This window comes from Orcinus orca, chromosome 2 (assembly GCF_937001465.1).
Source record: "Orcinus orca chromosome 2, mOrcOrc1.1, whole genome shotgun sequence".
Lineage (NCBI taxonomy): Eukaryota > Metazoa > Chordata > Mammalia > Artiodactyla > Delphinidae > Orcinus > Orcinus orca.
The window spans coordinates 194,241,654-194,266,960 of NC_064560.1; the positions used below are offsets into that span (position 1 = coordinate 194,241,654).

A 25,307-nucleotide genomic window follows, 5' to 3' on the forward strand; every position below is an offset into this window, starting at 1 on the left:
TATCGTGGCAAGGATTAAATGTGAAAATAGCTACTGCAGACAAGGTGCTTCAAGAAGGCAACCTGGCGTTTCTTAAAGGTTAAATTCTAAATGAAAAGTTGGAGCGGGGACAGCAATTCTCAACACTCAGCCCTGGACCACCCACCTGATCTGTGGAATTCTACTCAGGAAATGGCATCTTACGAAGCGCTCCCATTTCTCAAGCTTGTCCAGCACAGCCAGTCTGAAAGCCACTGAGATAGAAGCCCAAAGGGGAGAGAGAGATCCTCCAAGGTATATCTGGTGACCTCAAATGACAATAGCCGGTGATCAACAATCCTGGTTTACTCAGGACAGGGTCCCGAGAGTCAGGACTTTCAGTGCTGAAACCAGGAAAGTTCCAGGTAAATGAGCTTGAATTGCTCACACTGACCCCAGGTCTGCCCAAAGTAACCAAGCCACTATGCCATCATGTCAAGCTACTCTCTGTTTACCATATCTTTAGGGCACCTAGAGCCTCCCCAAGTCTTACCTCCTGTGACCTTCTCAAGATACACAGGGGTTGAGCTCCACCCCCTGCATTTTCCAGGTGAGAAACTGACACATCAGGAGATGTAGGGACCCATCTGAGGTAGGGTCAGAATGGGGCCAGTCCTCACTCAGGTGAGCTCCATCCTGACCCCAGCAGCACTGGCCAGTCCTCATGAGATGGTATCCTACTGATCAAGGTCATCTATGCCAAGAGGGGGTTCTCTTTCAACACACACACCAGAATGTGCAGACTCCTTGAATACAGGAGGTGCTCAATGAATAATTGTTGACTCAACAAATGGACGAATAACTCAACAAAGTCTCATGGAATATGCACAAGGGTAGTTATTTTTCTGTATCTGTCTCTCCAGTAGACTGCATGCTACATGTGGGTTTGGGTCATACCTGCCTGTGTCTGACTTACTTCACTTAGTATGATAATGTCTAGGTCCATCCATGTTGCTGCAAATGGCATTATTTCATTCTTTTTTTATGTCTGAGTAATATTCCATTGTGACACACACACACACACACACACACACACACACACACACACACACCCCACATCTTCTTTATCCATTCCTCTGTCGACAGACATTTAGGTTGCTTCCATGTCTTGGCTATTGTAAGTAGTGCTGCAATGAACATTGGGGTGCATGCATCTTCTTGAATTATGGTTTCCTCCAGATATGTGCCCAGGAGTGGGATTGCTGGATCGCCATGGCATTATAATAGTTCACCCTCATGGGAATTTCTTGGAACCCGTGAAACAAAACCCTATTCCCAGACTGACTTTTCACGTGCGGTACTGGGTAGCTCTGAAGAAAATCAGACAGAGATTCCCACAAGGAAAAGGGGTGATCACCCCCTTCAACTGACAAATTTTTGTCCCTCTCCTGGGCACAGCTGGGACATTGACTCTTGGGTGCCCATGGCAGTTGACAGCTTGTTGGAGATCCCTGAGAAAGAATCTGCTTTCAGATGCAAGGGAAATGCCCACCTCTGATGCTCCCCAAGGTTTTCCAAACAGATCTGGTCTGTTCATCCCCAAGAAGGGGTGCTGGGGCTATACCATCACCTCTATATCTTTAATCTCCATCTCTGGGATAGCTGCTGAGACCCAGATGTCTCAGCAGAGTTGTGAACTTGAACTAATGTGACTTCTGGTTCAAAGATGAGTTGAGAGAGGCAAGCCCAGTTTATGACAAGAGGTGTAGAAGGAGAGGAGCACGATCAAAGCGTTTTCAAGGAGAAAGCCAAGGAGACGTCTTCAGCTGGGTAACATGTTCTCTGAAAAGGAAGCAACTGCTGGCGTGTTCAGAGTTAGAAGATTCCCATGAATGGGACCCTTATCAGCGAGGATGGTTCTGAGACCTCGTGATATCATGCTGCAAACACAGATGGAAGAGTAAACATGATTTCCTTCTTCCAAGGAAGGCTGGACAATTTGTGTCTTATCGTTAAACTAAAATTGTTGTTTCGGTTTTTTAATGTTTTGTTTTGTTTTGTTTTTACATCTGGAGATACACAATGAAATTCCAGGGTAGAGCTTTTAGATTTACTTGTTCATATATTTATTTATACACTCATCAAACAGTTATGGTGCCCTCAAGAGGCTATGACCAGGCACGGTCTCAGAGACATCTTTGCCAAAGACATCTTTCTTTGCTGTGAAGAAACCAAGGGCCTGTGAGTGATCACAAAAGAGTGGGGCTTCTTCTTCTATAGAAGGGTGGTTTTCTTCCTGATACCGGCAGGTCCATTGTATGGTTGATTCCCTTGAGTTCTATAAAGGAAGATGAGGTGCAGTCCCTTCTGTGAGCTTGCCAGCCATACCTTTTTCACCACTTAAAATTTCTCCTATACTTGAAATTATACGAAGCCACCCTCTCCTCGGTGTCTATATTTTTGAATTCTCTGCTCCTCTCCTGAAATGCTTTTCCTTCTGAGAAATTGCTATTCATCCTTCAACACCCAGGTCACTTCCTCCATGAAGACTTCTCTGCCTTGCCTTGGTTTGGTACCCAGCTGGATGAGGGCTCACTCTGCATTATTGTTTGGTCTTTTCTCCTTGTCTCAAATGTGCTGGTATTGTGCCCCAGGTCCATTGCACCTGTCATTCCCTCTGCTCTTGGTCATGTGCTCCATCTGAATCCTTCTGACCTGTGTTGATGTCTCAGCTAATAGGTCACATCTGTAGGGGGCTCTCCCTGTAGCCCTCTGAGAACTGGCCTGTTCTGGCTGCTACCTGAGTCTGGATTTTCCCGGGGGGTGAGGGGAAGCTTCTCACGTCGTTGAACTTGCTCCTGCTAAGATGAAGCTGTCTTTAGGCCTCCAGATATGGTATCGTTACGTCACAGGCAATAACTAAATGTGTTTTCACCTTTGCTGAGTCAAGAGCCCTTTGAAATGTAAACACAAGATCTACCTGAAGATCAGAATTCCTGTTCCCTACACACAGGTCTCTGCTGAAAGCTCCCTTCTCTGAGCATCATTTAACTAGTACTTCATTCTAGGATTGCACCATCTTATATATGTCTGAATACTATACATCATGTAAAAAAGCATAATAACCAGACACATACCAGACATGTAATCGGTGTCTTGAGCACCAATTTTGTCAGTCATTCTTCTAAAGAATTCCATGCATACCATCTCTGTTATGCATCATCATAGCCCTGGGAGGGAACTATGAATTTACTGGTTACATAGATCAAGGATGGCCAAACTACAGTTCCTGAGCTGAATCTGCCCCGCCACCTGCTTTAGCAAATCACATTTTCCTGGAGCACAGGCCACTCCCACTTTTGACATAATGTTTATGGATGCTTTCAAATTACAGCCCAGAGTTGAGTAGTTGGGAAGGAGACTCAAATATTTACTCTCTGGCTTTTTAAAGAAGTGGTTTGCTAACCTCTGATATAGATGGCAAAGCTGGGCTCAGAGAGGTTATTTACAAACTGTGCTCTGACCAAGTCCACAGCTGGGGGTTATGGCGTTGTAACCTGGATGTCATAGCTATGCTTGGCTTCAATCTGCAATGGATGCAGAATTTCCCATCTGTTCTTGGGACCTCAGTTTCCCCAGCTGGGAGATGAAGCGGTTGGACTTGATCCAGTGGCCCAGGCAGCATGGAGTAGATTCTGTGGCTGGAGGTCTCGAGGTCTGTGTGTTCGAAGGGCTGGGGATGGTTTAGGGGAATAAGAGGACCAAGCTGGGATTTAAGTCCAGGATGCCAAGTGAAGAACTTCACCCCAAAGGCAGCACCGTCCAGTACTGTTTGCATGTCTGTTCTTGCTGTCTGAAGGAGGGAAGTCTCTGGAATCAGAGCAACAACCATTTATAGGGCCAAGGGCTGGAGGGATGCAGGCCACTCTTGGCACTTTCTCACCGTGTGCCTCCCTGCAACACTCAGGGCAATAGTTCTCATCTATAAAGTGGGGCAGCGGGATCTGAGTTCTTGGTGAGTGAGGCGCCTGCTGGTCTAGCGAGCAGCTCTCACCACTGGGCAGGGCCTTGAAGCCGCCCCCGTGGATGCTGCCGTCAGCCTGCTCTGGGTCTAGCCTGGATTTAGATCCACTGTGTTCAGGATGACACAGGTCACGCCCCCACCTTTTATCTCCTTTCTCCCCCAGAGGTGGAAGTCCTTTTACTCGGCATCTGCTCCTTTAAGGAGCATTTCTTCAAAAAAAAAATAAGTCCGATGCACACACATGCACACAGACACACACAAATGAGAAAAACTGGGGAAATAGGAATATGATGGGTAGATTGTATCAATTTCCTGTCTCTGGTTTGATCCATCCTCTAGTGACACCAGATATAGTCACTGGGGGAAAAACCAGGTAGAGGGAACACTGGATTTCTCTGCATTTCTTTTTACAACTGCATGTGAATTTACAATGATCTCAAAATAAAAAGTTTAATTAAAAAAATAAGTTGGTACTTACTGTATATTCCCAGGAGTTGTCATTTTTATTAAGTCAGGATATCAGTGGATAAGTCTGTTTGTCAAAGGAGTCAGTGAGACTTCGGTAGCAGGATCAACATTACATATTTATTGAAGGTTTGATTTCTGTTAATTTGGGGAGAATCATAAATCTCTTTGAGAATCTGTTAAATTCCATGAGCCCTTTCGCCGTCAATTATATACATGTGTGCGTGTGTGTGTGTGTGTGTGCGTGCAGCTGTGTGCATACGTGGGCACCTGCATGCATGTTCACACGCCCAGATGTAGGTTACCCACGGAGTTCACTCAAGGGCCCCACAGAACAGGGAAACACGGAGCAAGGGGTACTTCTGGAGCCCTGAACAATCAGCCTGCCTTCACTTCCAAGCACGAAAGCCCTGCTTTGATCTGTTTCATATTTTGGATATTTGTTTCCGATTTCATTTGGAAAAGGATTTTCACTGCCTCAAAAACAATTTAGCATTGACGGATATCTTGGGGAGAAAGAGCAGAGGATGAGATGCGGGGAACAGAAGGCCTGCTTCTGAGACCCAGGTCTGTGTAACTGTCATCACTGGGCTTTGGTTTCCTCATCTCCGGATTGGTTTGGGGGAGCAGATTTTGGGGTACTTCACAGGGGCACTGTGGGGATTCGGTGCCCGTGTTGCCTCCCTCACTGGGTCTGGACTGTTGATCCTCTGGTGCTGGACAGGGCTTTGCTTTTTGCCAGAGGGTGTCCAGAAGACAGGTCAGTGGGCATCTCAGAGCTGGCCCACCGGCTGCCTTTCATCTGCGCCAGAAGGAAAGCAATGATCTAGCCCAGCTCCTCTCTCTCTCTCTCTGTCTCTCTCTCTCTCTCTCTCTCTGCCACCAAGAAAGAAATGCTGACAAGTAGGGAGGGAAAAAGAATAACACTTGTAAAACTTTCCCTAGTCTAGGGGAATTTACTTTGAAATTTGTGCCGGATAGAGTAATTAGTAAACTTGCTCTTAATAGTGTTTCGAAGACGTAATTTTTTCACACCTTCCCTGACTTTGACACTGCGCTTTTGAAACTTCATTTTGCACTGTGCTTCATTGTTCTTTAATCTGCTACACTCTGCATTGAGTATCACGGAAATTTCGCACTTACTATGTCAATAACATCTGGCAAAATTGCCACCTATTAAGAGTAAGTGTTCTTTTTTTCTCCGGTGAGAAATGTGATGGTGTATTATATTGGTTTCCCTTGAGAGGCTAAGGAGACAATTTTAAAGCAGACAAATGCATTAAAGAAATAACCTGAACTCTAAGAAAAGGTTACAGAAAGTCAGAAACTTTTTTTTCTTTTTCTTCTTGGGTTTATTTATTTATTTGGGGGGTGAGGGTGAAAGCAGCTGTTACATGGGTGAGGGTGGGTTTTACTGCAGGGAGACACCTCTCTGATCTCTCCTTTGGGACAGTGTTTCTCCACCCAGCTCCTACTCTAAATCGGAGACCTTTTGCACCAAGCCTTTGCAGGACAGGCCAGTTAAGGGTGCCAGGACCCTGGACCCCCGGGCTACAGTGAAAGAGCTGTGACGAGCACCCTGACTGGGCTCCACCACCCAGTAGCTGTGTGTTGTTGGGCAACTCACTGAACTTTAGGACCCTTGGTCTCTTCTTATGGGCAATGGAGATCATCAAAGGCTGTCTTTTGGTGTTACCCTGAAGATGAGTGGAATTTGTCAGGGTGTCCTGGATAGAGGGACCAGCAGATAAGTGGTACCTGTTACTGTCATGACTACTTAGCAAGGTTAAAACTCCGTAGGTGTTTATTTCTTTAAAGTCTAAACCATTGGGGGCCACAGATACCTGTGAGTCATAGATCCGTATCCCCAAATAACACGTCGAAATGTCCCATTGTGACTGGAGCAGGCAGGGGATTGTGTGTCCTCTCTCTGCAGGCATCCAGCTTGTCGTCCCAGCAAGAGGGCCATCAAAGGCAGAGCAGCCTCATTTTCTATAAGCTGTTCACTGGAAACACAGAATGAAGGAGACCCTGACAGAGACCCTGGTGCCCCTGACAAGGTAACAGTCTTGGGAACTGGAGTACTATCACTCGCCTGGCTACTTTCTGTATCCAGGACTGGCTGGTGTGGCCTGGGCATGCTCTAGGGCAGAGGTAGGTCAGTGCTGACAAAATAGTGACATAATCGTGACAATGGCCATGCAGTACTGGGCGCTTGACATACAACAGGCCCTGTTCTCACTTATCTACTCACGGGGTGGTCACGACAGCCCTGTGAAGTAGGTACTCCAGCTGTCCCCAGTCCACAGCTGGGGAAAAAATGTCACAGAACAACTGGGAAACTGGCCTGAATTCTTGTGTGTCAATTTCAGAATAAAGTTCACTCTTTCTGGTCTGGCGTTCAAGGCTCATGGCCTGATCCCTCTGTCTTTCTGATCTCAAATTCCGTCATTTCCCCATTTGCATCTATAATCTAGCAGTTTCCTGAATACCCATGCTCCCATCTACCTGGCGTTCAGGAATGCAATTTCCTCTGCCTGGAACCCCTTCCTCGGCTCTGCTGTCTGACTCATTGATTCATTGATTCATTTTTTCATCGAGAAGGATGTGGAAACACAGGGACATGTTTATCAACCTCTGAGCACTTCAAAGTCCCCATCTCTACAATTAACTTTTGTAGAAAATCAAGGATGATAATGCAGACACAACTGGTAAAGTTCCTAGGACTTAATAAATCAGAAGTTACAAACTGGCAGCCCCTGAGCCACAAATAGACCACAGATCCATATTGCTGAGCCTTCATAGGGTGTTAAAAAATGGAATCAGTTGCTGACATATACAAGTTGGGAGATTTCATAAGACAAATGTAGACTTTTAACTTCTATTCAATAAATTGAGAGCTTTGGCCACCCTGAGTCCACATTGGCGCGTGGAAGCCACAGGCGCTGTTCTTAGGGGGGGTGTGCTCTGCAGGTTGCCACAGTCTCCACCCCTCCCTGGCACCTCATATCTGATCTCTTTACTCATTAAAGATACCATTTTGGCCTCTGGAGCCATTTGAGTTACAGCCCTTTTGCAAATAGTAACTTGAATCCTCAAGTGTTCATCTCTTCATACGTACTATATTTTGAGCACACCCGTCTGGTGCCAGGCCTGTGCTAGATGCCAGGCATAAAGAAGCAGATGAGCTCAATCGTCAAGACTCCTTTCCGATGTGATCTCTTCCAGGAAGACCTCCTTGATACATCTGACTGGATTGGAGGCCCAGGCCAGGTCCTCCTGGAGCCTTGGGTTTACCTGTCTTTATAGTCATCACTCAAATGGAAATGGTCAGTTTGTCTGTTTCTCACAGTAGATGTGCAGCCCTCAATCACAGGATCTGTGTCTTATTTGTCTTTGAATTCCCAGCCCTTCCTCAGGGCCTGGTGAAGAGGTGGGCCTCTGGGCTTGTTTAACTCATGCATGGATGGATGAACAAATAAACAAAAACAAAAACTGAACCTACCGGACCCTCTACCGCTCATCTTTGAACCAAGAAGACTGAGCAAAGTATGTCTTAAGCTGCTTCCTGCTGGAAAACTCCAAGTCTCAGTTAAAAAACATCAATATTTAGATGGCTATATTTTCTTTCCAAATGCCCACAATATTTTACATCCTGATAATATTTACGGGTTGTCCTCAGAGATAACTAATTGGATTTGCCATGCAGCTCACAGGGAAAACGTATGGAGGATGGTCCCTCATTACTCACACAGGAAGGTGATAGCTCACTCCCCAAACTTATATCGCCGTGATTCAGAGAACACAAACGGGACGGGAAGGAATAATGTCCCTGCTGTCACCCCGTCTTTCTCATGCATTTACCACTTGGACAGAGTTATTTGCATCTGAATTGAACCTGCGTTAAAATTTCGAGTTTATGTACTGCCGGTTATAAACAAAGAAGTTCCAGAAAGGAGGTTGGGCTGCAGAAGCTGATCCTCATTTTCCGAGGGCTGCCTTTCTCGCTGACCCCACGGTTCTGAAGTCACCCATCTTTGGTGCCCTTGAGGCCAAGGGCACATTCCCTGTGAGGGGCAGGGCCTGCACTTGGTGAGATGCAAAGGTAGAATTACAGAGCTTCCATCATCCCATTTCTCTCTGCATTCACTCCCTCTCCCCAGTTTTCATCCTTGTTCCTTGACCTTCCTTGTTTCTTTCTAAGCTTCTAAGTTCTTTTTTCTTTTCAGGGGAGTGGGGATAAAATCTAAAGTGCTGTGTGGAAGTAGTCCTTTGATTCTGTTTCCCCCACTGGACTTCATCTCTCTAAGGGAAGGGCCTGTGCCTAATTCACTTTCATTTTCCCGGTGTGTCTAGCCGAGTATGACAATGTGATCAACAAAACAAAGAAAGAAGGAAGGAAGGAATGATGGAAATCTGACCTTGGCCATTGACCAGGTGTCTGTATGAGCCAAGCACCACACTAGTCTTGCTGCATCTATGATTTCTTTTAATCCTCACAACACTCTGTAGCTGATCTTGTTGTTATTATTGTTACTGTTACCATTGCTATTTTATAAATAGGGAAACTGAAGTGCAGAGAGGTTAAGTGACTTTCCCAAGGTCAATAAGAGGAGTCAGGACTCAAACCCAGAAAAAGTCATCAGTGCTCATTATAGAAATGTTAGAATCCCATTGTGTGTGTGAACGTGTGTGTGTGTGTGTGTGTGTGTGTGTGTGTGTGTGTGTGTGTATCTAGAGCAATTGGCCATAACTTGAATGATATAAAGCCAGGATCTCTCTGACTCCAAAGCCAGTTATATCATGGAACTGCTCACTTTCTATGTGGCCATCAGAGGAGACGCACCATCGGGGCTGGTACTGGCACATCTGGAGCACTGTGGTGCAGGGACTTTGTGTGATGGGGTCCACTGCTCCAAGAACCACATTTACTGATACCTGTTTCTCGGGTGTCCCATGTTATCTCTACCTGTTGACCTTTACCCCTAAACTCCTGCTAAGATCTATCATGCTCTGGGGTTTGCTGCTTGGGGAGCAGAATGACCTTTCCTTCAGGCTAGAAATGCTCCATGTCCAATTTCTGTCAAACTCTGATGGGAAAAGACAAAGGGAAAAAATCTTTTAAAAATGTAAAAAAAATGATTTACATTTGGAGGTGCAAATACCCTTTGGCCTCAAACATAAAACTTTCACAGAGCAACTCTTGGCTAAGTGAAACGGGGTTCTGCATCACTCTACATAGTGAGGACTGTGGTGGGCAGCGCTCTAAGATGTCCTCCCTCCCCCCAGTTCCTGCCCCTGGTGTACACACATTTCATAATCTCATCCTCTTGAATATGATGGATGTCACGCCCATGGTCAGGTCACATGTAATATATTTTTTGCAGATGCAATTAAGCTTCCCAATCAGTTGACTATGAGTTAGTCCAAAGGGAGATTATCCTGCATGGGCTTGACCTGGTCAGGTGAGCTTTTAAAAGCAGAGAGATTCTCCTGCTGATCTATTTCCATATTGTGATAGAAACTATGGATGAGGGCATGTGACGAAGATCTGATAGAAGCCCCACAAACAGAAGGAACTGCATTCTGCCAACAACCAGTGAGCCTGGAAAAGGACGTCAAGCTTGAGCTGAGATTGTAGCTCCAGCCAATACCTTGATTTTAACTTGGTGAGACTGTGGAAAGGTCTAGCTAGTTGGTACCCAGATTCCTGACCCAGGGAAACTGTGAGTAATTAATTTATGTGGTTTTAAGCCTCTAGGTTTATGATAATTTGTTACATACCAGTAAAAAAGTAATTCAGGGATGCATCAGTTAGTTGTTACCACAGTAACGCTGAGAAACAAGCCCTTATGATTTACAACAATAAGTATTTACTGCTTATGCATCTGTTGGCTGGGACAGCCCTGCTCCTTTCCTCCAGGACACATATGGTCCTCTCTTTGTAGTGGCAGAAGAGTAAAAGGACAAGTGGGAACACACAAGGTCCCTGGGGCCCAGACTCAGAATGGACACTGTCACTTCTGCTCATACAATATTGGCCAAAACAAATCTGATGGCCAAGACCAAAGTCAAAGGCAGACAAATCCATCCTACCCTTGATAAGGCCGTAGAAGGAGGGAGGGCAAAGAATCGCAGCCAACAATGCAATCTAGCACAGCAAAGAAATGGCAATGGTGACAGACATATTTATTGGAGATGATAAACAAGGCCAACGGCCCCAGGACTTGTCCACTCAAACACTAAAGATGACGGGAAACTGCATTTTGCTAGGACAGGATTTAGTTAACACCAGTGCCACTCACCCAGATGACACTTTCCTCCACCTCCTCGATAATCTAATTCTAATTTATAATCGAATGTGGGAGTTTGACTTTTAAGGAGCGTGATTGTCATGCCATTTCCTTGATTTACATAGAGTGTTCATCACGCTGGCGATCCAGGGAGGATGCCTCATCCAGGGACAGGGCTTTGGCTGCTCTCCAAATCCCAGGAGGCTGCAGATCAAAGAACACATCTCAGCCTCTACTCTGATATCTTAGGATGAGGACAGACAGGTTCAGGGTGGCTCGTCCAGATGGCGTCTTTGTTGAAGCACGATTGCATTCATTCATTCATGGAAATATTTACTGAGCACATAGTATATGTTAAGCAGTGAACTGTCCCCAGGGATGGAGATACAAACAAGACATCATCGGGGTCCTTGAGGGATCACCCTCTGGACCAGAGGGCTATGTGCCAGGTCCCGGGACCACTCAGAGAAGGAAGGGAGGGGTTGTCAGGAACAGTTTCATGGACAGAAATACTTGGTCTTGGAAAACGAGGAGCATCTTTAGGGGAGGAGGTGGGACTGTCTTGACCAGCAAAGGAAGCAATGTCTACGGATGCTCTTAATGTTTTGGAGATCACAGACATTGGAGCATTTGTTGAAAACTATAGCTCCTCTCCCAGGACCGGGGATGCTTATAAGTCTGAGAACATAAATGCTTGTCTACAATTTCAGAGCATTTCTCAAACTGTCAGCAAGAGTGTTCTCTTTGGAGATGCTCTTAGAATTTCCATTCATTCTATATTCTTGTCAGTAGAGCCTCGTCCACCCTGGGAGCCCTGGGCAGAGCCTGGGCATACCCCAGCACCCAGAGGAGGATGCAGCCTGCTGTCTCCTGATTGGCTGGGTGTGGCCCACACCTGCCAGGATGCTGGCTTAAGTGCCAGGTATTCCCAGAGGCCTCGAGGGTGAGGCAGGGTTCCCTCCAAAGTTTCTCAGCCCAAGCATGTCAGCCTCTGAGATGCGGGGGAGGCAGACTCCGTGTCACCTCCTGAGGGACATGAGGTTGACTCTCCAAGTACCAGCTCAGGGGCGTACACCATGCTGTCAGTCACGGGTGCCTTCATATATATCCTGCGATTACTTTTCTCTTAATTTGTCTGAATCTCTCTCTCCCTGTCTGTCTGCTGATTGCTCAGTTTCTGCCAAGCAGGAGAGACGAGCCCGGAATGAACTCAGAACTTCTGCGATGGAAAGCAGGAACTTAATTTAACTGGTCTCAGAAGAATCCTGACAGCAGGCCCATTACTTAGAGGCTCCGTCAAGGGTATGGGAGCAGGTTCCTGGTCACAATGCTGACCCGAGTCTGCCCCAGAGTCGTCCTTGTCTCCCCTCCACCAAATGGCCCAAATTTCGCCACAGGACTTCTTTTATTCTCCATAGCACAGAAGAGATCAGGCTCATCACCGACAGCAACAAGCACAGCAAAAACTGATAAAGGCTGGGGAAGGTGACTGTGAAAAAAAGAAGAGTAATTCTACAACCTGACATCCCAAGCTTGCTCTTGCCTTAAAACCTGTGTACTTGCTGCCCCCAGCCCAGAACTCTAACCCCTGATCTCCACTTGCCAGGATCCTCCTTGGCACCTGGGTCTCCCCTCCAAAGCCACTGTTGCCCGTCCCTGGGGCTAAATTCATCCCAGCTGCCCCATGGCCGACCCCAAATCACCCTGCATCACTCCCCTCCTAGCGCTTCCTGCAAACTGAAACAGTCTTGTGCTTTTATCTGTTTGAATCTTTATTTTCTCTCTTCTTCCAAATAGAACGTAAGTCTGTCTTGTAGCATGCGTGCGAGACCATCAAGAATAATTTACTGGGAAAAAATGGTGTGTGTTCTGGGCTGCTCTCTGGGGCTCAGAGGCCCCAGACTGGCCTTAGGATTTTCTTATTTAATTTCTCAGTACTTACCTCCCTACTTTTTAACTTGGCCTCTCTTTTCTACACACAGACCCCCACATACAAATGTGCATATATGTGTATCCACACATTACATGCACACATAAACACACACTCTCACTCATCCAGAGGAGGGCACCTTCACCATTTTTATCAGGGATTATGTCAGAGAGCGACTGCTCCGCAAGGACCTGAACTGGGGAAAGTGGTGGATGGTGGGGTGGGGAAACACTCTCGCAGAGCCAACGGGTCAGGGACACTTAAAGACAAAACCCAAGTCAACTTCTTGAGTTTCCCTGGCAATAATGATAACCTAAGACCTCAGTATTTTGGCCCGGAAATGATGGTAGAAATAAAACCCATGTCATGTGCCAACCTTCTTACTTTTCTATGAATGGAAGAGGCTGGACTGAAGCATGATGAGCAAGAGTGTTTCAGATGAACTTCCAAGGTTTAGAGGCGCCATAACGATCTGTTTATCCATCTTTACCAGCCTCCTAATAGGCAACTAGAGGGCCAAGGCTTGAGCCTTTGACATCCCATTATGTGTCCTGGTCATTATTGCTTAATTACACCTTCTTTGTCTTCGAGTGACTTTATGAGGCCATAAGAGGAGCCTTTAGGAACTCCTCGGTCATGGAGGGTCCTGCCTTTGTGAAGCCTGGCACCAGTCCTGCCCTGACAGTAGCTGCAGTGGGCAGAGTTGGGGGACGTGGGGCAGCCAGGAGGAGCCAGTGGGGTTTAATCTCTTTCACAATTGGGCAGAAACTCTCTCATCCGTGTGGCTCTGGTGGTTTTCAGAATGGCTTTTTCGAGTGACTCTTTTCAGGATTTCCATCTCATATTACCTCTTTCCAAGTGTTTCCTGTGTGCGTTGTTTTCCTGTGTGGTGGGATGGTGTCTGAAAGGAGGGCTGAATGGGCACCCACATCACTGCACCTGTCTGTGCCTCAGTTTCCCCAGATATGAAAGCAGGACAGTGAACCTTACCCTGCCTTCGTCGTGAGCCCTGCAGATGGCTGAATGATATCACTGGTGTGAAAATATTTGTGGGTTACATTTTGATGAAAGTCAAAAAAAGTAGCATTCACTCTTTGTAGTCGATATACACCATTGTGTTTGCACTTGTCTCCCCGGGAGGGCACAAATACTTGCCCTTTCCTACTCTCCTGACCCTTTCACACACAGACTCTCACCGCCTGCACACCTAGCTCTCTCTGATTGATGACACTAGACGGACTACTTGATCACATGCTTGGCTACTGATCCCCCACGGGACCCTGTGCTCCTGAGGGCAAGGACTGAGTCTCACTCACCTCTGTATCCTCAGGGTCCAGCAGAGGGTCTGAAACTTACCATGTGCACCGTGATGTGTGGAATTGTGTGCCGCCTACATCCGTATGTTGACGTCCTAACCCCCAGGATCTCAGAACGTGACTGCATTGGGAGATAGGGTCTTTACAGAGGTCATTAAGGTAACGTGAGGTCATTAGGGTGAGCCCTAATCCGATAGGACTGGTGTCCTTATAAGAGGAACTTTGGACACAGACATGTATAGAAGGAAGACCTTCCAAGGAGAAGATAAAGGGAGAAGACGGCCACCCGCAAGTCCAGGAGAGAGACCTCAGAAGGAAAGAATGAACCAACACCCCACCTGCCCTCCCTGACCCAACACCTTGTCTTGGACATCTGGCTTCCAGAATGTGAGAAAATAAACTTTTCTTTAAGCCACCCAGTTTGTGGTATGTTATGGCAGGCCTCGCAGACTAATACATGCACCGTTTTGCTACAAAAGAACCACCTAAAAAAAAAAGGGAATTCCCTGGTTGTCCAGTGGTTAGGACTCCATTCTTCCACTTCAGGGGGCACTGGTTCAATCCCTGGTCCTGGAACTAAGATCCCACAAATGGCCAAAAAAAAAAAAAAAAAAAAAGAACCACCTGCATGCATGGGTGCATTGGATTGTGGGGGAAGGAGGAGGGGAAGAGATAGCACCGTGTTTGGAGCACCTACTATGCACCACTGGGCCCTATACTATGGTTTTACATCATCGCCTTCTGAGTTATTTCTTTCATTTCACAGAGGAGAAAACTGAGTGAGGAAGATTGAGTAACTTCTCCAGGTACCTATGAGTACCTACCTAGCTCTCTTCCAAACACCACCCTCCTCTAGACAGCTGCTTCTTCATGTGAATTCCTGTGGATTTCTCAAGGGAACTTTAAGATTATCATGTCCAAAAGTGAACTGTTTGTCTCTGCTGCCCTTCACCTCCAGCTTCTCCTGCTACCTTAAAATGGGATCTCCATCCACCTGGCATTCTTTCATGGCAGATTCCTCACCTTCGGTGCCCAGTACCGAAGTCCACCCACTCCTCTCCACCTGAACTGCCTCACACTCACCCAGGCCGCCAGCACCACTTCCCTGGGCTCAGATATCCTGCCTCCTCCCTGGCCACCCGCCCATCCCTCACTCATACCACAGTGATGTTTTCAGAGCATAAATCAGGTTAAGTACTTTCCTTGATCACATAAAACCATTCTTCCCACAGATCATTCTTCTTGATCTTTTCCCATCTGGCATGTCCCACGTCACTCTTCACCCTGCTAATGCCACCAGCCACTCCGATCCTTTCTCCTTTCCCTGCCTCCCTTCTTCCTGAGCTGTTTTGCTAACTGATGCTATTCCTCACTCTTCAGTGTCATTTCCCTCTATCAGTAATTTCAGAATTAGGAAAGACTTTTTACATAGGACACGAGATCCAGAAGCCATTAAGGTAAAGATGGATACATTTTACTTTTTATAAATTTAAAACTCCAGTTTACATCACGTGTGATATAGCTTAGACTAATTTCCTTAATATATAAAGAGCTCCTGCAAATCATTAATATAGAAGAATTATCCAGTGAAAAAATAGAGAAAGAAAATTAGACAATTTTTAAGAAAAGGAAACACATGGGACTATTAAATATAGTTTCTCAACTTATTCATAATAAGCAAAATGCAAATGAGAATGGGGAAAAGCACTGTGCATACATGATCCACGTGAGTGGTAAATCAGTACATCCTCTTTGTACGACAAGTTGGCTGTATGTATCAAACTTAACATGATTCACACTCTTTCAGTTGAAAGTTCCACTTTAGCCATTTATCTTTCAGGTGCATTGACACATATTCACAAAAATATGCTCTTTGTGGCTTTGTTTGGGGTAGTGATTAGAAACAACCCAACTTAGATTTGTACATTAAATGAAATATAAAATACCTTTACAATTCAATACCACACAACCATTAAAAAGAAAGAAGCAAGTCTATATATCTGTTGATATGGAATGACCAGTATGTACTGTTCATCAATAAGAAGAATCATTTCTTTTTTGGAGGAAAAATGGTAGCGATAGGGGAAGACTTTGTTTTGGTATTGCTGATTTTTTAACAATATATGTGATTTACTTATATAAAAAAATTAAAATTGGTACTAATTTTATAGTAATATATTCAGTGATGTAAATCTGCATTGGATTTATATGTAAGCATATTTCTTTTTTTTTTTTTTTTTGCGGTACGTGGGCTTCTCACTGTTGTGGCCTCTCCCGTTGCGGAGCACAGGCTCCGGACGCGCAGGCTCAGCGGCCATGGCTCACGGGCCCAGCCGCTCCGTGGCATGTGGGATCTTCCCGGACCGGGGCACGAACCCATGTCCCCTGCATCGGCAGGCGGACTCTCAACCACTGCACCACCAGGGAAGCCCTGTAAGCATATTTCTATGACCATATAAAATAATTTGTAATTCTATTATATATTATATCTATAATGTGACATAACTATGGCTATGTTATGCTATAATCATTCATCCAGCCCCAACTAGGTACCAAGCTCCTCAAAAATCCAAAATGGTTCTTTAAGAGCACAGAATAGGTATCACGCCAGTTTCTTTTTTTTTTTTTTTTAATCTCTCACCTTGTTCCTGGGACAGTACATGTGGAGAGTCAGCCCTGGATAAAATGGAAGAAAGACAAAGCAAGTTGCTAGCTTATGCACGGTTAGTAAGCTCAATGGGTCTCAAATTCTTGTAGGTTAATGAATTAGGAAACATCGGTTTCTTGGTGCAAATATGCTCCCAGCTTAGTGAAGAGGTTCTTCAGTTTGAATTTGTTTGGATGAAAACAAGATGGTTCCAAATTTCTGTGTAAATCTGAAACCAGAGAAGTTTCACACAGTTGCACATTTCAAAAAAAAAAAAAAAAAAGTTCTGCTCCCGTTTGGTAAGTATTCTGTGTATCTGAAAGGAGAAAAAAAAAAAAATCCCCTCGTATTTTCCAATTGCAAAATGATTCTTGATATCCTCTCCAAAGCCCTTTTTAGTGCAGTGAGCTTGGGAGTGTAGACTGGCTTCCTGGTATGTGTGCACGATTCTGGGACGCCGAGAGTCACTTTTGTGACATGTCAGCTCCAAGGAACACCATGGAACCTGTGGGAGCATTCATTCCATGTCAAGACAAAATGCTCTTTCTAACCCGTGTGACCAGAAACCTTGATATGAGGCTTAAAGCACCAGGCCTATCTGAACCTGGGTGTTCTGAGCTGTTTCTCCACACACACACATACACATTTCTTTATCTTTCTGTCATTCTCTGCATTAACCACATTCTTTTTTTTTTTTTTTTTTTTTCTGTACGCAGGCCTCTCACTGTCGTGGCCTCTCCCGTTGCGGAGCACAGGCTCCGGACGCTCAGGCTCAGTGGCCATGGCTCACAGGCCCAGCCGCTCTGCGGCATGTGGGATATTCCCGGACCAGGGCACGAACTTGTGTCCACTGCATCGGCAGGTGGACTCTCAACCACTGCGCCACCAGGGAAGCCCAACCACATTCTTAAAACCTGCAGGAATGCCAATTATTTTTTCTGCAAAAAGAAAAAAATGCAAAAGTTTTTCGGTCATTGAAATTCATGACAAATTACAGACAGTCGTTGTCTTCCTCTTTTTTAGAACCACTTGTTCCTAGAAAAGTAAAATGGAGAAGTGTGAGAGCCAAGTGTGTCTGTGGTCCTGGGGTACTGTGATGTCGTGACTTGTGGCTGCCCTGGGCTGAAAAGAGCCAGGATCTGGCCTCTGTGTTCCAGGAAGATGAGGGCCGGATGCTAGGTGCCGTGGCTATAATAGGAAGCAGATGGCCCTTTTGTCATGCACCTGTGTTCTTTTGCTGTCAGCAAGGTGGGCCCAGGTAGAGCCAGCGGTGTGAACCTGGTCGAAGTGTCCTTGGTTTCAGTTGATTACTTATTCCAGCAAGAAGATGTGCTCTGTTCACAGCCCAATGTGGTGGCCTCTGCCAATGTATCCCCCAGGCAAATTTCAAGGACACCCTGAAGTCTCATATAATCTGTGGTTTAATATCCAAGACAAGGTTTTGTGTATTTATTTTGCTAGAATGTTCGCTTTTGGACTGATATTACCATTGCTTTTAATAAGTTCCTTTGATACATTTTCTCCTCGCAAGAGATGTCTTTTTCTTTTCAAGGCCACGCCGAGAATATAACTTTGGCTTATTAATGGAAACCTGGTGTCTTCTGGCTCCTGGTTAATTCGTTACTGCAACGCACAATTTTAAAGGTGTGACTTTTGGGTATTAATATCTTTGCATGTATGTTTGTGTCCACGTGAGAGCATTTCTCCACCTCAGTGAAACATAGGAGAGTCCTTGTAGAATATTAGACTTTCACCTTCTTCTCATGCCCGTTAAATTCGTAAGTAAATATGTATAAATTGGGGGATAATTATACTATTTCTAGTTTTCTAATTTCTTTCCTCCAGACTGCCTTAGGAATATGGCAGAGATATTGTAAAGCCACCTGGCAGGGCTGTAACTAGAATAAGGCAAGTGAGGCAAGCACCTCGGGCGGGGGTGGGGGGGGTGGTTGGGGGAGGCGGAATTTTAAGGGGTGCCCAAAATTCAGCAATCAAGAGAAATAATCATTTAATTCAATGTTTAAAAAAAGAATAAAAAATGAATGCACACAAATGTAAGATGAACAAAATCCCTCAATTTATCATAAAGCACCTGGTCCCGCTCACTGATATTAGAAGAATGAAATTTATGTGTGGGTTTCTGATAACTCATCCATGATTTGGGGAAGCACATTGCAGGGAAACTATATCACAGATTTTTATTTTAGGATCAAATGTGACAAGCCCAGGGGTAAGTTCTGAAAATCAAATTCCTTCCTCCTTCCTCTTGAGGTTACCAGATCAGAAGCTCAAGCATTCGTAGCTGAATCTGTTTTCCAGTCCTGGATAAATACTTTTTATTTCTTAAAGAATCTCGCAGGGGGAGCTAGGGAGTAGCACGCTGCTGAAAGGAGCTCTTTATAAAGGGACTTTTTTGTTGTTGTAGCTGAATTTTGATAGCAACTTTTGAGCAGGGCCCAGATGGGTGGATGGTTAGTACAGGTCATTGTCAAGGACGTGGGTTCAATTAGTATGCAGATCAGAGCCAGGGAGTTCAAAGGTATTGTTCCAATTCAATCCCATTAGCCAGGGCAGAAATGAACAAACAGCTTGACCTTAATCACCAAGCCTTACCCATTCATCGTGTGTGTGTGTGTGTGTGTGTGTGTGTGTGTGTGTGTGTGAGAGAGAGAGAGAGAGAGAGAGAGAGACGTGTGAGAGAGAGAGAGAGAGACGTGTAAGGTCTGGTTGACTGTGTGAAGATATGAGAAAGCCCTACCCCTTATTATTTGTGAAATATAATATGTATATTTCCTTCTGCGTATATTTCAGGGATGATTTAATTGAAGGTGAACAAACTGGATCTGTTTTTCAATGCATACCTTCACACATACCCAGACACATTAAAACGCCTTGGGGAAAAAAAAAAAAGTCTGACTCACAAAATGCCAAGGTAAGTTTTTTTCCCCCTTACTTGCAGACAATCCTATTCAAAATGTACACAATTCTTTCAAGTCCCGCAAGTGAGAGGACTTGAAATTCCACATTCTCAAATACAATCTCTGCAGCCTAAATATACCTTTCAACTGTGTGGTAAGAGCGATCATGGAGATAAATGAGGAAATTTTGAATTTTTAAAACATCACAGGAAGAAGAATTTTTTCCCCCCCACTCTTCTCAAAGGAAAACCCAATTATTTTCCTGATTTGCTGGTGTTCCACTTTGGGATGTGGGCAAACCAATAGACGCCACGCACTTCCCATGTCCTTAAAAACATACAGCAGGGGAGGACAGGAACGGAGATGCATAATGTGAATAAGGTGAGCGTCCCATCTATAATTATATCTATAGCACACTCGAGATATTTTTATGGTTTGGGTGGAAAGGAGGACCGACCTGGGGATTAGCCTCTGACAAAGTGTGACATTTAAACAGGTTCACCTAGTTCTGAGACACTTTGGCCTCCGAATTGCTGTTTATCTGCGTTCACGTGTAAGTTTGTTGCATAAATTTGGTTAAACATTTGCTAAACTCAAGCATGACTTCGGTGGGAGAGGATTCCCTGGAAGCTAGAGGCTGCAGTGGCGGAGAGTGCCGTCTCCGTATCTCCATTTCCATCTCAAATCCAACATGATTCCTAACTAAGGTTTTCCGAATCCAGTCTCTGCCCCGCACCTCTGGCCCTGGGAAGACAGTTAATCGTAGCTCAGGAAGATGAAAGACGCGCAGAGAAACGCAACTCTTGCAGGCAAAGCTGCACCCCAGGGGGTCATGAATACTGGGGGAGGGACCATGATTCCTCCCTGCAATAACATATTGAGACACTTTCGGTTTTACACTCACTCTCAAGTAAATACAGGACATCTCACCCATGAAGGGTGATTATCGCTCCTGAATTGAGGAAACGATTTATTAAAATCTTGTTCGGGGAGGAAAAGAAAGATAAGAATCATTATTGCTAGAAACAAACAATCCGGGATTTTCCCTATGGAAATATATTTCCTCTTAAAGCTGCTTTGGTAGTTGGGTTATTATTACTGTTATTAATTTTGGTCTGAAATGGACTGTGTTTCCAAAGCAGTGAAAGAAAGTGGAGGTTTCAAAGGATGCTATTCCCATGGCATCTCTCATCATGTATTTTTGGTAGTACTTTTATCTGCTACACAATTAAAGACTTTTAAAAATGTATATCTTCCAGTCCCATAAAAAATATTCATTCACTGTTTGGTATTTTCTTTGAAAATATAAGCCACTGAAATACACCAAAAACCAAAATTAAAACATGATTCTTAAAGCCCAGCGTTTACACAATTATTCACAGAGGCACCGTTTCTCCTTTGATCCTACTATTGTGATGTTCTCCCTGAATTTTGATCTAAGATAGGTATTTTCCTCTTTTTTTCCTTTCTTCTAAACAAGGTCATAGATTTCTCCCCCGTAAATGAGAACCAGAAGCCCCCCGTACAAGATTAAGTAAGTCCTTATAGTGTTATAAAAGTGAGTGCTTCCTTCCTATAATAAAAGGTGTTTAAAAGGTTCGCTACAGCTTTAAACAGAATTACAATTTACTTCTTTCAAGTGTCCAGGCCATAAATTCTTCTCAATTCCCTCTCTCTCTCCTTGTCGGAATTAATGAGATCAGATCTGATCAGGGCGCTGATGTGTTCAGCGCCAAATCACACAACAGCGCGCGCACCGTAATGGAATTTGCATCTAATGCATACATAAATCAAACATCTTTCTGGACATTTTCATATGCATAATGTCATTTCATCCAGTTCTCTCTGTGCAGAGGGGGAGATTTTTCTCTCTGAGAGAATGACTTTCTTTAATGCTTTCATTTTATTTTCGCTGACTGCAGTCCCGGAGAATGCGCTTGGTCGGAGAATCTTTCGGGGCGCGGTTGACAGTTCCTTTTCCAAGAGGGGTCCTTCACATTTATCATGCCTCTTCCTCAGGGGCTTTGTTATGCAAATGTGGCTGAAATTGATAATTCCAAAGTGCTTCATTTCGGCTCCTCGGCGGTTGGAGATGGTAGATAAAAAGAAACTGACAAGACACACTGATTGCCCTCAATGCATGTAACTCTCTTGCTAACAAGGCTGGATATTGTTAAAAATTCCTATTGTTATGAGGGTGGCGCTCCCATTATGCAGGCCTCGCAAATTTCTGATTTGAATATTAACCCTTAATCACCCAACCCCCATAGCCCCTCCAAAAAAATATCAATTGCTATCAAATGGCTTAAGGACCCCAAACATCAAATTATTCATCTATTATGGTGAACAGCTGGGATACATTGAAAACACTTCATTAATCATTTGTTCCCAAGGTAAACTTTACCGTTTATTTTCAAATGCAAAGAGAGGGGGTTATCTTAAGCAAAGGGGGACTCCCCCCCACCCCCCAGTGCTAGTAAAGATGTTGAGACTGTATCTCCTTGAGGGTGGACAAAGGATGGGAAATTAATAATTGAGAACAACAGTTTGTAAAAGGAATCTGGCCTTTTCTCCCACTTCTGATCTTCTGCAGACAGCATGATCAGTATTTTAACTTGCCCACACTCCTGCTTTTCTGTTCAGACCAAAGAAAGCCTTAGGGAGGGGATCTTTGGTCACTGAGCTAAGTATATTTTACCTGTCTGACCAGACAGAGGAAAAAAAAATCTCGCATACTCATCCTACCTCGGGACTGGGAAATCGGAATAACATTTCCAGGAAGGAATTGCAAATTGAGGCAGCTCTGGGCATTAGCATCCCAATAAGGTGCTCGGGGCACACGGGGTGTGAGAGGGAGCGCTGTGAGCTTTGGGCCGAGGGCTGGGACTGCCACAGGGGCCAAAACGCAGCGCTGGGACATTTCTGCTCAAAACCAAGGCGGAGCCCTTCCTGTACCAAGACCAGAAACCAATCTCCTCAAAGGTCTCCTGTTTCCACACAAACACACACACACGCACACACACGCACACACGCACACACACGCACACGCACACAGTTACAATTTCCCCAGAAAGTGATCAGACCCAGTCACAGCTTCTCTGATTGAAAAACAGAAATCGAACAGGAATTTGTCAGCTAATTAAAATTTGGCCATTAGCATATTTTCAGCAGCTTTCCCATGGTGGCTGTGTCCCCAGAAATGTCCACCAGGTCATGGGCCTGGCTGTTAAACCTTGGAGCCATTTAGAATTCCATCCTCTTTTGGAAATGTTGCTAGTTTAGGGAAAGATAACCTGCTGATTGGTGAGTTACACTTAAAAAAATATTTTCCCCCTCTAAAACGAGCCCCCCCCCCCCCAGCTTGGAAGAGAAAGTGTCTTGGGGCTTAGAGGCTAGAATTACCCTGATGGTGCCCTGTACCCGACGCTCATTAGAGGCTGCATCAGAGTGATGCATCTTTTCAGTTCTGCAGCCTCGCAGAGCACTACCTGCCAAATTATGGCAAATAAAAGGGATGCCGGACACAACAGGCACTCCTTACTCCCTGGACTAAGAAGGGAACACGCAGGGCAGGAAGGAGGTTTGCAGCACGACCCACCTCCTGCACACCCAGGTGCAGACACATGGATGCCCTTGCAGAGGTGCAGAGACATGACACCGAGGACATTCCCTGGGACCACGCAGCCGTGCACGATCTAAAACACATACAGCCCGGGCCGCTCTCAGGAGCCCTGGTCCCTCTCCCTGGCAGCCCTCGCCTGCATGTCAGTCCAGGTAGGAAGACAAATTAAACCACTGTCACAGCGCCCCTGCACAAGGTCTCTTTCCTGCCAGTACGTTTTTCCTTATCACCTGCAAACACTAAGCTACATTTTAATGCCTTGTCATTGTGAGTACCAGCACCCTGGCCGCACCTTAAACATTAAAAGAAAAAACAACAACAACATATTTTTTTACTATAGAAGCAGGTTTTGGTAAAGTGGTGAAATCCAGAATCATCCTCCCATTTAGAGTGTCCAGTTGGGCCCACTGACTTGAGTGTCTCTTCCTGCTTCAATTACGTGTTTCTGTCAAGTCCGGATATTTACCGCTAGCTGTTAATATTAGGAGCGCGGCCCCGTTTGCTTAATTAAGACTGCAGCCTGCACTCCCTAAACTTAGCGTGAGTCATTAAGTCAGCAGCTTATAGTCAAAGTTGCAGTCGAAACAATGCTTATTCATTAATATCTGCTACACACATCAGCACTTGATAATCGGGGAGGTGGCTGAAACTGCACTGTCCAATTCCTGCCCCCGGAGGATCAACTGGATTTTAGAAGCTTACACTTTCCTAGGAAAAGAGAAGCCTTATCTTTAGTTTCAGAAGAAGATTTTAGGATGCAAGATTTAAATGCGCCTGTATGCATTTAATGTCTATTTTATTTTCAATTACACTTCGCAGGGGATCTGAATACCTCACGTTATCTATAGATTGCGTGATATCGCTGGGCACTTGAAAGCGAGTTTTCCTGAGTCTATTTGATTTGAGAGTATTCTTTTCATCTATCGGCAGAGTGGTTCTCCCTACCCGCCACCCCAGTTTCTTTTTAATAAGAAAACTTGGTAGTTGATTTCCATCCTTGCAATGACTACTGCCCAGAAGGCACTGGGGTGTAATGACCTAGATGGGAGGGGCGTGGACACCGGGCCTGGGTTCCTCCCAGAGCATCCCCTCTGCCTGGGTGCGGGGCCAGGATGCTGCTTTGTGCGTGCAGAGGAAAGGTGTAGGAATGTCCTTGTTCGCTGGCATTGAATTTACCAGTTGCCTCTGAGCTGGGGCTTTGGCAGATCCTGCTGGAATCTGAAAGACAGCCTGTCATACCGAGGGCCTGCTGCCGATGACTGAAATTGAGAAACTTGGCAGTTATGCAAACAGTAACTGGGTTTGAGTTGTTTTGATTACAAGTTAAACAGAGAGTCATTGGCAGGGCCAACGTGTATCTGCTGAGGTTCTCACTCTCTCCTCTTTCTTTCTCTTCTTTCTTTTTCATTCTCCCTCTTGGCAAAATGAATGGACCAGCTGGTAATTTCCGCAGGGTCCGGTAACACCTTGGCTCTGACCAGCTGGGGTTTTCGTGGGATGAGAAGAAAGGGTCAGTTTCTCCCTTTGGACTCGTGTTCTGCTGTGTTCAGAATAGGGTTAATAACATCCCATGTCTTGGATTCGGAGCCTTCAGCACATTCAGAATTTCCTCTCTAGGTGGTCTTCGATGACAGAGCACAGTAGTTCGAAATCTTGCAATACTTAGGGCTGCATGGAGGTTTTTCAGATCTAAGAACTATATGAGAGGGCTTTCTACAATAAGCTTTGTTTCAAATGTTCACCAGGAGAGAAACAGAGAAGGGGAGGAGTCTGCTGTAGCCGTGTTTCACTTTCATTTATCAAGTTTGGACTTTCAGCCCCTTCCTTCCATACAGCGTGTTTGGGCCAATGAACGTTTTTACTCATGGGATGGGATGTCTTGCCTCCCTGGTGCCTGTGTGTGAGGGGAAAAAAGAAAGAATGAAAAGTAAGAAATCTCCACTGGCATGGTGGAGGTGAGGGAGAGGCATCAGCCCTTCCTCTGCATCTCCTGTTATCAGACGCCTCTGTCCATTTCAGCCTGGGATTTGCTTCACACCCCTTCTTGGCCTGAGCTGCCCTAGCAATTTTAAGGCAAAACCGTGTTGATTCTGGAGTGAGGGCAAGATTACATCAAATTGTCCCTACCATTGTC

General features: G+C 45.2%; 1 long non-coding RNA gene across 2 annotated transcripts; it reads left to right on the forward strand.

Moving 5' to 3' along the window:
* Nucleotides 1-6,424: 6,424 nt before the first annotated feature.
* On the forward strand, nt 6,425-12,472 carry LOC125963460 (uncharacterized). Of its 2 annotated transcripts, none has more exons than XR_007475490.1 (3): nt 6,425-6,507; nt 9,969-10,173; nt 12,159-12,472. It is a non-coding gene; the product is annotated as an uncharacterized LOC125963460 (long non-coding RNA). The 2 variants fall into 2 exon arrangements; XR_007475491.1 differs by lacking the exon at nt 12,159-12,472 and adding an exon at nt 11,915-12,053.
* The last annotated feature ends 12,835 nt before the right edge of the window (nt 12,473-25,307 follow it).